At 38.3% G+C, this 17,901-nt stretch overlaps 1 protein-coding gene across 1 annotated transcript in view; it reads left to right on the top strand.

Annotated features, from left to right (window-relative positions):
- PHLPP1 (PH domain and leucine rich repeat protein phosphatase 1) overlaps positions 1-17,901 on the top strand; it is a 205,262-nt gene that overhangs the window by 84,750 nt on the left and 102,611 nt on the right. The window lies entirely within an intron of this gene.

Genomic DNA, 17,901 nt, shown 5'->3' with positions numbered 1-17,901 from the left:
ATAGCAGTAGGACTGGTGAGCAAGTATATTATACTTTGAGAATAGCTTGTATTTGGTTAGTTGATTCTTTGTTGTTGGTATTTGTATTGGCCCTGAGATTTTGAGAAGACCCCTTTCTTCTGAAAGATTAATACTTCTGAGGCAAACATTTTGTAGGGAAATAAAAAGATGATAAATAAGAATTTTGTGGTGTGTTATGTATACACTAATTCTCTCTGTAGTTGGACTATCTGAATGTTGTCTGCATTGTTGAAATTATATCTTTGAGGATGTTTAACATCTGTTTTCAAATCCATAATTTCCTATTTATCTAAACAGAACTTTGCCCTCAGATCTTAGTGTGATATTATATTCTTTAATTCTAAAGCTCTTAAGTATAGTTTTATTTTCCCTATAAATTTGTTTGGGATTATATGAACTGAAGTGTTGTCTAAAGGGGATAAGATAAAGAGAGTCAGAAGCTATTTGGGGAAATGCCAAGAAATAAAAACTCAAGGTGAATGCTCAGTTCATCAGGAATTAACTTAAATCAGTATATTATTTATGCAAATGTAGCTTTAGTTTCAAATCCTTTTCGTGAAAAAAGTTGCCCTTGTTCCTTTTCCTAATGAAATCTTCTGGTTTATTATAACATGAATATATTAATCAGATTTTCTGTTTTCAAGTTAATAATCTTTAGGGATTATTGTATGCAACCACAAAATAATTTTCTTTTTTTATCATATGGAAAGGAAACTCTCACATCTTTGGCCAACAAATATATGCCAATATAACATTATTGGCAAAATATGAGGTAGTGATGAGTCCTTATTCGTCATAATCCACCTTAGTTTGTCTAGGAAGTTATATTTTCCATCAGTTGTATTTATTCTAAAACTCAAGAACATCAAATTAAGGGACTAGGCTAAAATTTTAAGTAAATTTCAATTGTATGTACTGAGCAGTTCTTCGAAGGTTTATGATTTATGGGGGTAGAAGCATAAATAAGAAGATACCATTGTTGTACTCACATAGTTTGCAAACAAAACTAGAACTAAGATGTTTGTATATGGTGGATTATTCTGAGGTAAGAATTTAGAAATAATTGATTCAGTGATGTATTCCAGAGTTCTTCTGCTGCGTGAGAGTAATGGAGTGGGTGAGTCCAGTGTGGCCAAGAGAGTCCAGTTGTGTGATTACACACTAGCATGGCTCCGGCATGTACTCTCTGAGAGGTGAGCAGCATTTTGCCGTATGTCGGGATTGGAGGTATTTTCCCTTCCAGTTTAATCTAAAAACTGAACACCTGAAGTAAAACTGAAGATGCAAATAAGCAGGGGCTGATAAGAGCTGAAGTAATGAGAAACATTTATTCTTTTAAACTTGGGGTAAAAAAGCTAGTCAAATGGCTAAGAAGTTAATGCTGCTCTAACAGGTTTGTCACCATTAAAAATGATAAATGTGGAAATTGAAAGGGTTTTTTTTGGATTTGGCATAGAAAATGGCTGGATTTTGTCATATTTGTAGTCTCGTAGAGAGGTTTATACTTGATTGTCTTTGATCATTGTAGTATATAATTTTGTATCCATAGCTAGTAATTAGTCTTTCTTTGCTCCTAAAAATACAAAATTTTGTATTTGACATTTTGTGTTAGAGACAAGTTTTGTATAGTCCATCAGCTAAATGTTCTTCTTCTTTCTTTTATATCCAGATTATTGTTAGAAAATACCATATGTAAGTTGATTTTTTTCTCATCATTGGAAGTAGTTTCTTATTAACTTATCTCCAGTTATTTCAGTTAATTTGTTTAGACTTTTATTGACCATCTGCTGTGTGTTTGTCACTGGGCTAGGCCCTACAAGAATATAAAGGTGAATGACATGATTCTTGCTCCTGAACTAACAGAAGATAGAAAAGTTAATAATTTTAACACTGTATGAAGTAATGCTTTAAGTATGAAGTATATGTAGTGTTATGGGATGACAGATGATAGAGGAATTAATCTGATAGGCAAAGAAAAGCACAAATGTGATATACTTAAGCAGGGTCTTGAAAGATGAATAAGAATTGATTTTCTGATTTAAATACAGACTTTAAGAGAATGTGTGTTTTATTAGAATTATATAGGCTGAATTCCATCACAACAAATATAACCAATCTGAAAAATTCCTCTCCCCTCAAGTTCCTGTCTGCAGTCTTCTTAGATTAAAAACTATTCTGTTAAACAAAAAAGTTGGAATAATTCTTAGTAAGGTTTCCATAAAAAGGATTTGACCAGGCTTGAGAGAGCTTTGAAAGTAGTTAAAGTAGTGATCCATACTTTTGGTGTAGTTTTAAGAAATCCATGCTTTTTCTGAAAATAAATTAATTCATTTTCAGATTTTTGTTTACTTTGTATGTGTGTTCCCTTGCTTTTCTATTGACTTGGGACTTTTTTGTCTATTTAATAGCTGTCAGGTTTTATCTAGCTGATGAAACATAATGTGTAGATTTATTCTACTACCTGATGTAATTTTTAGTTTTTACTCATTGGTAATTAATGAATTAATTTTGTTAGTATTAAGAGCCAAGCTAAGAATAAATGCCATTTGAAACTGCTTGTAATTGTTAATACAGAAAGCTCCAAATTACAAATGTGAAGACCCAGAATTAATATGGAAGTTTTTAGGTGGTTAGTTTGAGAAGTTAGTGATTTAGACTAGAGGGAGGAAGACTGAACAGAAATAACCAGAGATAATACTTGGGGGTTCAAATGCCTCGAGACAAGGAGGCCTGTATGACTGGGGGGACATGGCCAGGGCAAGTGGGAGGGGATAGTAGGTCAGAGAGTTAGTAGAGGACCAGGTCGATAGAACTTGCAGACCTAGGTTTTTACTTTGAGTTTGTAAGTCATTGAAGGCTTTTGAGCAAAGGAATATCATTCCGGATGCTGTGTTGAGTGTAGACTAGTGTGAGGCAAGGACAGAAGCAGGAAGACCAGCTAGCAAGCTATGGCAGAAATCCTTGAAAGAGATGAGGGTAATACATCTAGTGTAGATGGAAGTAAGGTTGATACATGGTTGAGTTCTGGATATATTTTAAAGATAGGGCAGAGGTGGAGCTCAGATTGGATCTGGGATGTTTCAAAAGAGGAGTCCAGGAGTATACCATGGGTTTTTATTCAAGATACTCGATGGAATTGCCTTTTCTGGAGATGGTTAGTCTTGGAAAAGTAGGAGGGGACATTCAGGTGGAAATAGGGAGTAGACAGCTGGACAAAGGAGACTGGAGTTAAAAGCAAGAAGACTGGGCTGGATGGGGCGCCTGGGTGGCCCAGTGGTTAAGCGTCTGCCTTCGGCTCAGGGCGTGATCCCGGCATTATGGGATCGAGCCCCACATCAGGCTCCTCCGCTATGAGCCTGCTTCTTCCTCTCCCACTCCCCCTGCTTGTGTTCCCTCTCTCGCTGGCTGTCTCTGTCTCTGTCAAATAAATAAATAAAATCTTTAAAAAAAAAAAAAAGACTGGGCTGGAGATATAAATTTGGGAAGTTAAAAGTCTGATGTGATGAGCCCATTCTTTGGATTCCATCCATGTATGTAATCATATAATTATCCTACTAATTATATGCAAACTTGTTAATAGTTCTCTAATGCCAATTACTTGTCTTAAATAATCACCTTTGTTTGGAATCAGTACCTCATGTGATGCCCCAGTACACTGTACTTTTTCTGCCATGGTTTCTATCAAAGTATACTGTACTGGCCTGGTTCTCTTTAACTAGACTATAAGGTTTTTGAGGTTTGGAACCTGTTGTCTTGTATACCCACTGCTACACATAGAGATGTTCATGTAGCTCATATAAAACTCCATTTACTATGAATTGAAATTTAGTAGGACTGGAATATAAATGTTACTAAATTTGAATTTTTAGGACTATATATCTTTTTTTAAAAAAGAGGAGAAGGAGAAGGAGGCTACCAGTGGAGGAGCCTGATGTGGGGCTCAATCCCAGGACTCTGGGATCACGCCCCGAGTTGAAGGCAGACGCTTAACAACTGAACCACCCAGGCGCCCCATAGGAATATGTATCTTATGTGAAAACTAGAAACCACTGCCTTGCTGTTTTTATACAAAACTTTGTTGCAGCACACAAAAAATAACTAAATTTTCCTCACTTTCCTTTGTCCCTGAGCAGATTACCTTTAGGGAGACAAGGCCTAGGTGATATCAGTGTAAATTAAGTCATAACCATGTAACTTTTGAAAGGGCTCCAAATCGTTAATTTGAGAGAAGCTCAAAATAGCTCTACTATGACTATCTTTTTCTGTCTGGAGTTGAGTATTTATGAAGACATACACAGAGTAAGCATTGGAAAGGTTATAAAAATGAAAATGTCATATTTTTCCTTCTAACATTAACTTTGACTCCTAACCACGATCCTTAATTATAATGCCACAGTTGGGTGAGTAGGAAGGAACATTCTTCTGGTCTTTAAAAGTTTGCTTGATTTTAGCAGATTGTACACAGGAACGATTAATACATTAAAAAGACACAGCTCACACAGTCCTCTGACCTCTTACAGAAGAAAATAGCACCAATAAAAGGTATAACAACACTGAAGGCACCATCACTATTATTAACAAAAATAGGGCCCATGAAGGAGCTACTCTTACACAGCTGGGAAATAAAAATATCTGAGGAATGGTTAATATGTAAATCATAGAAAACTAGGACCTTGTGCCAAGAAGGACCCTTAGTAATCAGATAATCCAGTTTGTGTGTGTTCCTGTGTGTACCTGCGTGTGTGTGTGTTTTCCCCTCAGAACTTTTCTTTAAAAGAACTACTTTAATTGCTAAGTGATAACTGCTTTATTAGAAGTTGGGTTGGGGGAAAGATAGGACTTAAGACCACTAAGGACAGAGTTTCTTAACCAGTGATCTAATCTGATTTCCCCATTTTTTGTCCCCATTTGAGAGGTCAAGGCCTGGAAAGTAAAATGACTTATCTGAAGTCATAGAGCTAGTAAGCGGCAAAGCCAGGTCTAGAGTTCAGGTTTCCTAACTTTCAGTCCAATCCTGCCTTAATTCTCATTTTACACTTCAGTGTTAATATTTTCTTTAAAGTAGTATTAATGTATTTATCATTAGACTTTATTTAAAACCGTGGAAACTCTATTCTATATGCTAAAGTAGGAGGGTTTTTTTCCTTTTTAAATCCATGAGAGACACCAAAAAGCAATACCCACAGCATGAACGAAAACACACAATTTCGGTTTTGGTTGAGTTTCACTTGTATATTTGACAGTGGAGTCAGAGGCTGTATATTTTTTTGTAGGTGAAAGATCGGACAGAACGAGTGCAACTATAGCAGCAGTTGTTCAGGCAATAGCACAAACCCTAGGATGTGCTGGTTGGATGAAGTGTCCAGGTTATTGGGCCTCTTGGCCTGTTCTCATGCCATTGGGCCAGGTTCTGGTGAAAGCATGACCTTGGCTTGCTCTTTTAAAAGAGCTGCTTGCTGTGCTGTCTTTGCAGATTTATCTTGCAAAGGCATATGGTACCAGATGGTATTGATGGGAACTCAAGGAACTTCTACATTTTACAGAAACCAACTAGAATCCCCTTTTTTGCCTTTTCTGAACTGTAGTGGTAAAGTTGACAGAAATCTCCACCATTTTCACTACAGTTTTTGAGAGCTTTCTTTCTTTTTTTATTAAATGAGATAACTTATGTGAACTAATAACTAATGTTAGCTTTATTTCCTCTTCCTACTTCTTCTCATATACTGTGACAATTACAGAAGCTTGAAAGATGAATGAGACATGGCTGCTGACTTCAGAGAGTCTACAGTCCTAGAAATTGAGGGTGGAGGGGGAGTGTGGAGAAGGTTAGGGTAAAGATATGAATATAGTGACGTGGGATACTCGTGCCTCTGGAAAATGGGGATTGCGGAGGGCTTTGCATAGGAGCCATCATTTGAATTGCAGGTTGAAAGATAGGTAGGATCTTACCTGGCAGAGATGAGAGTACCACTGGAGAAGTGCATCATAACATATGGTTCCCTCTCCCTCTCACCTTCCCTCATTTCTTACTCTGTCCTCTCTGTTTTCTGCCTCCCTCCTCTCTAACTAAGGTATATTCACTTGCCTGACACATTCGTGTGTTTCCATGCCTCAGATGGTTAGGTGGTAATGGCTCCCAAGCATGTTCACGTCCTAATCCCCAGAATTTGTGAATGTTACCTTATTTGGAAAAAAGGTCTTTGCTGATGTGATTAAGCTAAGGATCTTGAGATGGGATGATTATCCTGGATTATCCACGTCCTAATCCCTGGAATTTGTGAATGTTACCTTATTTGGAAAAAAGGTCTTTGTTGATGTGATTAAGCTACGGATCTTGAGATGGGATGATTATCCTGGATTATCCTGGATTATCCAGGGCCCTAAATCCAGTCATAAGTGTTTTTTATAAGGGACAGTGGAGGGAGATTTGAGTCACACATCGAGAAGACAGTGAAATTGCAGGCTGGTGTGTTGTGGCTACAAGCCAAGGAATGCTGACAGCTCCAGAAGCTGGAAGTGGCGAGGAACAAATTCTCCCCCAGAACTTCTGCAGGGAGTGCAGCCCTGCTGACACCTGTTTTCTGGGGCTACTGTCACAAATTACCATAGGCCGGGTGATTTACAATGACAAATTTATTTCACAGTCCTGGAAGCTAGAAGTGCTCCCTCTTAAGGCTCTAGGGGAGGACTCTTCCTTGTCTTTCCTAGCTTCTGGTGGTTGCTGGCAATCCTTGGTGTTCTTTGGCTTTGCAACTGCATCACTCCAGTCTCTACCTCCATTGTCACACGCCCATTCTCTCTTCTGTGACGGTGTCCAGATTTTCCTCTTATAAGGACACTAGTCACTGGATTAGAGCTACCCTAATCCAATATGACCTTATCTTAACTTGATTGCATCTGCAAAGACCCTACTTCCATATCAAGTTGCATTCACAGGTACTGGGGATTAGGACTTGAACACATCTTTTTGGGAAATGCAATTCAACCTACAACAGGGTTTGTGGATGGGTGCCACAGTGACTTAGAGAATGGAAACAAAAGAACTAATTGAGAAGTTGTTGTTCAGTCAGCAAAGGATGACAGCTATCGGATTTGGGATATGTTTGGGGGATAGAGCTGATAAGAATTGAAGATAATGAGGGAGAGGGGGAAATTGAGAATGATTTTTCTACTTCTATGTGGATATGGTTGCTAGTCCAAGATAGAATGATTTATAGTGATGAACTTGAATATATTTAAATGATTAAAAATTTTATTGGCATTTCTTAGCACATCTTACAACTAATTGAATGTTAGGTGTACTATTTTTGATGATAGTTTTTGCTCTGGATGTTGGTTAAATGAGTGTGTATGCTCAATAAGTTTGTTCTGTTCAGAGTTTTATAACTAATGTGCACATTGTTTGTACATGTGTTGGCATTTTAGTTCACCATCCAGTTGGTTTATTTAACTGATGGATGCTAGCGTCACTTGGAGTTGTTAGTAGGTACCAAAAGTATGTAAAATTGTTGAAAAAATATGTAAGACTTTGATAGTCTGCAGGGTTAATCTTCATGGTTTTTAAGTCTTCTTCTAGTGCTAAGAGCTTCTCTTGAAGACAGTTAAATAAACAACGAGGTTTGTTTAACTTCGAAAGAAGTTTGTTTGACGTAGAGGGAAGTGAAGTGCTAGCCCTGGCACGGTCTACTGATGTTCCAATTAGTGGTCTTCAGCCAAGCTATTGCCCTACTGCAGACAAAAATCGTGGAATGCTTCATGTATCTTTAGTAGTTTGAATTTCCAGATCCAGTGCTTAGAGACATGATACTTTTGTCTGCTGGGGCATTTGCCTTTAACATTTAAAGGTCAAAATGCCATATTGTACCTAGCAATCGTTTTAGAGCTCAGCTAACACAATTACTTGATCTTAGGTGACACTTTGTGATTAAGTAAATTTTATTGTAATAAACTTAATAATATACTCACTGCACTGTATATAGAGAATACAATATGGCAGTACTGAACAAAGGTAGTATTATAAATACTTAATTTTCAAATTTTGAAAAAAAAAACTGTAAAACCAAAGAAAATTAGACTTGATTTGATCAGAGATCAGTAGTGTAGTAGGTGTCCTCCCAAAATTCATGTCCGCACAGAGCCTCAGAATGTGACTTTAGTGCCTTGCAAATATAATAAGTTAGGATGAGGTCATACTAGATTACAGTTGGCCCTAAATCCAATGACTGGTGTCCTTATAAGAAGAGAAGAGGATACACAGAGCTACGCACAAAGAAGGAAGTAGAAAGTTGGAGGCAAAGATTGAGATTGTGTTGCCACGAGGCAGAGAATGTCAAAGGATTACCTGTAACCACCAGAACTGAGGGGAGAAGCTTGGGACAGCTTCTCCTTTAGAGCCTTCAGAAGGAGCCAACTCCATGGACACCTTGATTTCAGACTTCTAGACTCCCCAACTGTGTCTACCCAGTTTGTGGTAGTTTGTTGTTGCAGACTTAGGCATATATGTCCATAACTAATACAAGTAGTTGAGGATTCCAAGAGTAATTTTCAGTGAAAGATGGATTGTTGCTACTTTCAGAGCCACCGTACCTGCTATTCAAGCTGCTGCTCAGAGTCCCTTTTCTGGAGAATTGGCTGCCGTTATGGATGGCACCTCTGCCCCTCCCTCGTGGCAGGTAGCACAACCGATCATAGCCCCCCCCCCCCCGGATGTCATAAGAGGGATGAGAGACTTGGCATCCTGCTTATGCATACTGGTGTTCCCAGTTTTAGAAGTTTGCTCATGTGTTTGATAGCAATTTATTTCAGCTCTAGTTGGGGTGAAATTTTGACTTGAGTATAACAGTGCTAGAGAAGTTTTAGCTGCTGAAACAACCAATCATACCAATCTTATACTTTAACCTAATACAGGTTTCTTTTGTTCTCATGATCAAGTCCATTGCTGATGTTTCTGGTCAGGCAGCTCCATTCCAAGTGACTCAGGAGCCTAGGCTCCTTCCATCTCGTGGCTCACCATCTCCTTGAGCCTCCTGAGCATTCTTCTGGACAATCTTCATCCAGCTGGTCAATGCGTGAGGAGCCCGTGGAAGAGGGTGTATGGCATAGGCAGATCTAGAAGTGGCTTATGTATTTCTGCCCACATTTCCTTGGCCAGAACTAGTTGCAAGACTCCAGCAGAATTCCAAGAGAGGATGACAAATGCAGTTACTATGTGCATCCAGGAAGATGAAAGGGGATTATTAAACACCCAGCCGGGCTCTACCAAAATAGCATATGTAAATGTGCCACTACTGTATACAAAATCATGTTTTGGTGCATTTATATTTTAAAAATCATTTTAATATATTTTGTAGCCATGAAGCTTTTATTTTATTATTTTGGTTGTGGGATTTAGATTTTCCAGTGTGTGTTCTAAGTCATTCCAAACTCCCCTGTATTGTTTTGAATAATGACATTTTATAATTTGTTGCTCTATTAAAATTAAAACTTCTCTTTGGTAATTTAGATTTGAAAAGTATGACCTGGATGTCTGTTCCATTATAATATAACATATTGCTTCCATAAATTACAATGAAAATGAAGAACTGGCTTTAAAATTTTTTTTAAGTTAATTTTTTTGTTGGTAATCTCTACACCCAACGTGGGGCTCAAAGTCACAACCCGGCAAGAGTCATATGCTCTTCTGACTGAACTAGCCACGTGCCCCTTAAATTTCTGATAATAAGGTTCCAAAGTATCTGGAAATTCATGTTCCTTAAAAGTTTTTGTTCTTCTAGTCACTTTATTATAGTCTGAAGAATGAGCTAGCAAATACTCCTTTCCTATTTTCAGCAAGTTTTGGAGATGGATTTTGCGCTCTAGTTTACAGGGACACTAAAAACAATAAGTGGACATTATTGTTGTGGAAAAATGACTTGTGTAGCCTCTCATTTATCCTCCTTTCTGATTCTTCCTGGCCTGATTCTTACTCATCTTTGAGTCTATATACTTGTATCTATTTATTCTCATACTTCTCATATACTTTATGATGAAAATAAGGACAGACTATTTTGTCAAACTACATACATACTATAATTCAGTTGAATGACTTTAATTTGCCCATTGATAACACCCCCTCTTCCTTTACTTTAAAAACAAAATTCTCTTAATGTTTCTAGAAAAGAAGTTTGAAATATTTGGCTGATAATTCTAGGCAAATGTTTTTCTTTGTAATATAAACCAAAAACTGTTAGAAGCTAGAAAGTTTGTTTTGAGCCACCTGTTTTTTCTTCTATCCTTTCTTTCCAAACATGTAGCTATAGATTGCATAATTTTTGTAATTTGAGCTGTATATGTTGAGAAGTGGTTGTTTCCTTTGGCCAGAACGTAGGAGTCTATTCACTGATGCAACGGGTACTCATTGAGCACTTAGTCTGTTGCAGATACCGTGCTAGTTTTTGGACCTGCACATAGGAAAGAGTCACAGCTAGTAGACTGTATATTTGGCCTGCTCTGGAATTTACAAGCCACGGGATGAGGTTAGTCGGAGGAACTCGAAGGCCCAGGAACACTGAAGTTCTGGGGTTCTAGAACCCTCTAAAGATCAAAAGTCTTACTTGTGAATAAATGATTTGGTCACCAAGGAATTAAATCAGTACCCTAGATCTGAAAGATGTATTAAATAGGCTTTTATGATAACAAGGACTGTAAAATCGATGACAGTCAATTACAACTATTTTTTCACTGTGGTTGTTTGGAAATGTTTTTATCCATTGTTCCGTGTTTTGCGGCTCCTTATAGTTATAACCAGTTGGTGACGTATGGCAGAGTAAGGGCCGGGGTGGGGGCGGTGGAGTGGTGGATAAAATCAGAATGCTGTTTGTGTACAAGTGTAAAAGTTTTCACCAGAAAAATTATAGGCCTTTTTTTCTCTTTCTTTTGCTTTTTAGTCTATTTTCTTTTAATTATTCTTTAAAAAGTAGAGACTTCCGATGTCTTATTCAAACACATCTACTAGTATCAGCAATCTGAAATCTATTTCCAAATAGTGGATGTGGGTTCATTTTTATTAATAACATGGCTTAGTGTGCTGTTTGGGGTTTTTTTTTCACATGTTCTTAGGATGTCTGCAAAGATCACTCATTCCTTTGGGGAAAAATATTCAGTAGTGGAAGCATGCTTATCCTTGCTCATTTTGCTTATTTTGCTTATTTATAGCCAATTTAGAGTTGCTGCCTAGAAAGAACTGGTTATATTAAAGAGAGCTCAGGAGTCGCAAAAAAATCATGCAGTTGGATTTAGCAGTTCATACAATGAAAATTTGGAAATAATCCTCAATAATGAAATGAGTAAACAAATGGTTATTTATGGAATATCTTGCAAGTCTTTAAGATATAAAGACTGACAACGTTGAAAAGCCTGTATGATACAATTTGAAGAGGCTAAAGCAGGATATAAGATGGTGTGTATGTTATGATTACAAGTATGTAAATGATTTGCAAATAAAAAATTGAAAAAATTCAAAATGTTTATAATGCTACCAAGAAAGTAGTGTTAGTTTTTTTTTTTTTTTTTTTTTTTACTATTCTGCTAACTTTTAATGATTGGGCAATATTTAAAATAGTAGTAGAAAATAATTTAAGTGAGAACTTTGTACATTTTGTGTTTTATTCTGAGAAGGTTTAAAATGAAGCTCCTCAAGTTTCCCATAGTTACCTATAGGTAAATCATATAAATGGACTGATTATGGGAGATTTTTGTAATTTTTTTTTTTTAGATTCCTAATAAGTTGAGGGATGGTCATCTGTTTGGAATGGGTGGGTTTCAGAATGTCACATTGGTATAAGACAGTTTTTAAGGTCAGTTTTAGAACATCTGAATCTAGATTAATGTCTTTAATGTAATCAACCTTGTAGGAAAAAAGCTAGGTAGTTAACTATTATCTAATGCAGTAGAGAGGAATTAGGAGTTGGAATCTGTTTCTGTTATAAAATTTAAACATTATCAGTATGCGTTATAAAGTGGAACATAAACCAGAAACCCACCTCCCAGTGAGGAGGCAGAAGAGCATTTTGAATTACACTGCGTCTTGACAGGATTGCGTGGACATTGCTCTTGGTAACCTTGTCAGGTCATCTCGGCTAAAGTCTGTTCTTCACAGCAAAGGGAACTGAAACATATCAGGTCTCTTTTATTAGTAGGAGAGAGGAGTAGTGGTGTGGATTATCCAAAAATCATTCATGCTTGATTTTAGAGTTTCTATTTTAGCATTTTTTTTTATCAATGTGTGCGTGCCTCATTGGAACTCCACAACCCTCCTTTTAATAAAAGTATCCCTTGGTGAACACTTGACTCAGCTGGAGCTCTGGTGCTGTCTGCCTTCATCATCCTGATTTCCACGCCCACAGCTGTGTGCATCACCTCTGACACAAGTCACAGTTTTTATCTAAAGGAGGTAGTGAGTATGTTTATCCTTTTGAGAGCGGTTATGGGCATATTGGACCTTAGGCATTCTCAGATTTAAGATGTAGTCATCTCAAGGCCTCCTGAGCCTCATGATAAATAGTCATTTGTAGTTTTTCTGAGGCCTACATTTGAATCAAACATACATGAGACCTGCTGCCCGGCTTCATTGTTTTGAGAAGTTCAGCTGTTTCTCTTCACTCACGGTGTTTTATGCTTTAATGCTTGTTGCTTTATGACGTTATCCTTTGTGGAGAAGTATGACAAAAATAAAGCCAGCTGGGAAAGCAGGTGATGAAAATTTTTCTTCAGTCTACCAAAGGGATGATTTTTAGCCAGAAAATAGAAGTTGTAGGTAATTTAAGAATGTTAAATGTGGCAGAAGCTTGACAAACCTGTGGACCTGAGTAAGTCCACCATGCACTATAATGGACTTGACAATAAAAAGTTAGCAAAACCGTTACAGTGATTTTTCTAGCCAAGGAAAAAATTCCTCATCCAATGAGAAAGAAACACTAAGGAGAATGTTGAAAAGGCTCTTAGGTATGGTCTGGTTATGCACGGAAAGACGAGACTGCCATTTCTGGGAAGTAACAGATGGCGAAGACATTGAACTGACAGGTGAAGGTTGATTTGATGAAATTTCTCCTATGCATTTTCTTTGCCAAATGTGAAGTTAATAAGGGGAGGCCACACCAGCTAGCCATGTATTGCTCCTGGAGCTGAGCTGAAGGAACTCATAAATCAGGGAAGGGTTATGGTCTCTCTGAATGCAAGAGTGTAATGAAACCCACCTTTGAAGAAAATACCTTCTCTAAATATACAAGAAGAGATGTGAGCATTGGGTATTCAGACAACTAGGGGTAATTTTGATGATGCAATGGAGGAGAATCTAAAGGTGTCTGAGAGATGAACAAGTTCCTTGTGAGAACAGGAGGTGAGGGAAGGAAGGAGGGGCGACGCGGGTCTAAAAGCAGCACCTGCTCTTCTAGTTCATTTCTAGTTGCCTTTCTCATCCTTTCCCCAACTTGATGCCTTGCTTCTTTGGTTAAGGTTTATCAACCAAATGCTGATGATCACCAGGTCGAAAGGATGTTGTTAACCTAAGGCTGTAGCTCAGTGGGTCTCGAGTGGTGGTCCTCAGACCTGCAGCATCAGCAGAATCTCTATCCCTGACCCAGAATTACTGAATTGGAAACTCTGGGTAGTGGAGCCCTGCATTCTGTTTTGAGAAAGCCTTCCTTCCAGGTGGTTTTGGTGCAGGCTGGTTAGAAGCCCTCTGCTGTAACTTGTCTTCATTCAGCATTTTCTTTTAGCATTTTAATTTATTATAGTTTGTTATATATTACATACAGTCTACAGTCATGGTAATCATCTTCATTACTTTGACTTCTCGAATTTTTTAAATTCCTGGCTAATTTTATTATAGTTTATATTAGAATTTGCTTTGGTTGATTTTTAAAAAATTATTTTGGGTCTGTGTTTATAGAATCGGTAAGAATACGAAGGGCTAGCTCACATTTTCCAGGTACTGTTCTAATTAATATTATAAGGGAAATTATAAGCTCTAGTGGTATTCAAGAATTTAGAGATTAGAGAAAGGTTCAAGTCCTGACATTTCTCAGCGATAGGGGTCTACAGTAATTTTGGGGATACAGACAAACCTCATCAAACCGAATAGCTGTCAGTAAGAAGCCAGATTTACTGGGCAGTTGACTTTATACATTTTGATCTGATACATAAATTAACCCTCTCCAGATCTATTTAGCAGCTGGTTGTCATTTCCATTAGCTAAAAGCAGCTAGTCTTAAATCTGTTTCAAAGCTCCTGCCAGCACGTCTTGCTGAGCTTGTTGAGCCTTTCAGCTGTGAGACAAAATTCCCAGGTGCCAGTTCAGTGCTCAGGCCTCTAGACCTTGTTATGGGTTGTTTAAATCCTTCTGCCAGCTCTTGAAATGACCCTAGGCAAGTAATTTAATTCCGTCTTTCTGTCACTGAAGGTAGTCAAGAAGGATTTAAGGATTTATATGCAATAAGAAACATGCTTTAGAGTTTTATCAGTCTAAGCTCCAAAGGTAGCGGAGGTGAGGGTGAGGGTTGAATGTTTTCACTCATTCCTGACCATTTTCAGCTCCAGGGACATGGTAAATTCTTCCATTAACGTCTGTGCAGCGATCAGACTTCCTTAGTTTTTGGTGCCATATCCTCATGAATACTTTCAGTCTCGAAAGTTTTGGACATTGTGATTGTGTAATATACTATTCTTATGCTTGGTTTTTTACTATTCTGATTATAGTAGACCCTCACTAGTTTATACAAAGTTCTGTAAATTTGTAGATGATTTTAGGGAAATTTGGGTTATTTAAGTAATACTACGTTCAGGTAAATGAATGGTTTCACTAAGTGAAACCAACTTCGCAAAGTTGTATTAGTTATTGCCCCGAAACTTAATGGCTTAAAACACCACACATTTATTGTCACCTTGTTCCTCTGAATCAGGAGGTCATGAGTGGAGTGGCTTAGCTGGGCACTTCTGGCTCAAGTACCATGAGGTGTGCAGTCAGTATGTCTTGGGGGTAGCGGTTCTCTGGGCTTGACCAGGGCTGGAGGATCTTTTTCTGATATCGCTTAGTCACATGGCTGGTGAAAAGAGACCTCAGTTCCTCACTGGCTGTTGGCAGGAAATTTCAGTGCGTCACCTTGTTGGCCTTTACATAGGGTCTCCACAGTGTCCTCAGGACATGCAGCTGGTTTCCCCAGAGCGGGTGATCCTAGAGAGAGCATGGAGGAAGCTCTGTGCCCTTTATGACCTTCAGAAGTTGCTTCACTTCTGCCACATTCTGTTTGTTAGCAGCTAGTCACTAAGTAGAGTCCACATGCAAGAGGAGTGGAACTCGGCTCTACCTTTTGAGGGGAAGAATTTAAAAGAATTTTGTGGACATATTTTTAAACTTCTGCAATGATAGACATGGTTATATATTTAGCAAAGACGTGATTGGCAACAACCAAATTTGTACTTACTTCTTTGTTGTTTAAATGGTCTTTAGTTAAAACAGGTGTTTCTGCTATATATATATATTCCTGAAAATTCTCACGTTCTCCAAAATTGTAAAATAAAAATAAAATGCAATTGGAAGGGGGCAGGACTATAAGTCCATGCATCTTTATAACCAGAATACTAACAAAAGTAATGATGGGGCCTTGGGAGATAACCCAGATGGCCCACGTGGGCATCCCAGTGTGGCTGGAAGTTGAGTTGCCTTAAGGAATATTAAAACTGCACGATAACAGAACAATAGAAATGCTGGCTTGTGGGCACTGAGATAGCATATTTGCTGTGGGCTTTTTCCTTTCTATTGAAAGTTACAATTCTAGAGTAAATATTTTTGAATCAACACTATGCATATTAAAATGATACCATTCCCCTATTTACAATCATATGAGCTAATTGGTATTAATGAATCACAATATTGTAGCAGAACAGACTGTAGTTTCCCTTATATAAATAAATACCTCTCTTCTAATCATTTATTTAGTAAAATTCCCTGCTGACAGATAAGCCTGAAGGAGACTTCAATCGCTCTGCTGTGGTCAGGTCTCTATCTCAGCTTGAAATACTTGCTTTTGCTGTCTGTCTTTCCTCTTAGATCGTGTAAGAAATGCCTTAACCCTGTAGGAAATTAGAGTAACAGTTCTAAAATAAAAGTTTTAATGACAGGTCCAACTTTCAACTGGTAGGCATTGGTTACTTGGTGTTATCAATATTTATTAGAGCAGAGGACAATTGGAAGTCCTCTGAATTGAGAGGTTTGAGAATTGGCAGGGAGAGAGAAAATAATTCCTTTTGTCGTAGAATGAGGAAGTCTGATGCAAAGGAGGGTGCATCTGGGTGACTGCCCAGGTACATAGCTTATTGACGTCCATATTCCCCACAGCCTTGTTTGTACACAGCAAGTCCTGAGGACGTGTCTGATCTGGAACACCTGGGGAGGGAGCAGACCACAAGGATACTGAAATTCACTCAGAACAAGGCAAGGAGGGGTTTGATTCAGACTGGGATGTTTAGGGCTTTCCAAGGACAGACTGATCTTACCATTAGGCTTCAGGACTATTCAGGCCCTTTGGGAATTTTTCTACCTAGCGAATAAAAAGCCTGTCTCTCTTGATGTCTCCATACTCTTCTATATATTTATCCCATCTGGGACGTATAGTCCACTCTATCTGGTGATTTGTTCTGGGGCTTTCTCTAGGATTTTTGCGGAGTTGAGAGAATTGAAGGGCTGTCTTTATGTACCCCTGTTGTCTTTTTCTTCAGTCTGTGGTTACCCACAGATCTACATAAGTGTGACAGGTTAACAAGTGTCCTTGAAGCCACTCTCAGATGTGGCTAAATAAAATGTCTCCTTCTTTGCGTTCGTTAGTCTGCATGTAAGAGTGTGTGTGTGTGCGCGCGCGTGCATGCATTTGTGCACATGCGTGCACGTGCATATTTAGATCAGATTCCTCATAAGCATATGTTAGTTTCTTACGTTCGTGGAAATTGTATTTTAGAAAGTGGTAGTCTTACCCTTACCTTCTTCCCTACAGGAGCAGTGTCATGTAGAAAGGGGCTCTTAGACTGGAAGTCTGAACATTTTTCTCTCTAGGTAAATGAACTTGTATGGAAGGGGACAAGCGAATGACTGTGGTCTGATCCATCACTGGCAGCCTTTCGCAAGTCACGTCTGATCTGAAGTCTCCTGGGCTTCCTACCTCTTTGCGGGGCATTAGCATCTCGTGACTGAACAAATCAGTGGATCTCTCAGCTCCCTTGAGGGTGTTAGCTGTGTGTAGTTGTTTGCTGGGCACCAAGTTCAAATAGCTGAACCACTGTTACACTTCATTCTGGCCCAGCCCCAGCAAAATTATGTAGTATGCAGTATCTATTTTATAAAACATTTGATATACTGGGAGAAAGAGGAAGTGAAATTCAAAACCTGCTGGTTTTGTTATTTCTGCCCAAAGGTATGTATTGGGAGGGTTCCAACACTCTGGATCTCTCGAGATCTATTTTTGGTACTGCTACTCTTCCTGTTTCCTTTTCTAGTAGGTATTAGACATCTACCAAAACTACTTGGTATTTATGTGAATTTTTAAAATTCATAAGAATATAATTTCCCTTGAATATATTTCTTCTGCTAGCCTTTGGCAACTAGGCAAATTTCCAAGTAAATACAACCCTTCTGGCTTGGGTCCTGTTCAAGGACACGTGTTTCTCATTAGTTTATTGTTGAGCATGGGTTTCAGTACTCTTTGCTATTATACGTTCAGTGTCTACAACTGGGAATGTTTTGCTCCTTGTTTATAACACTGTCATACATCACTCATAGTTCTCCCATCCAGCTGATGGGACTTGTCTGAATGTCAAGATTCATTTCCATCTTGGAAACGAAGACTCTTAAGA

Source organism: Ursus americanus, chromosome 19 (genome assembly GCF_024610735.1).
Source record: "Ursus americanus isolate L20-20 chromosome 19, mUrsAme1.1.p, whole genome shotgun sequence".
Classification (NCBI taxonomy): Eukaryota; Metazoa; Chordata; class Mammalia; order Carnivora; family Ursidae; genus Ursus; species Ursus americanus.
The sequence above is the reverse complement of the archived record's forward strand: the minus strand, read 5'-3'. Positions and strand labels throughout refer to the sequence as shown.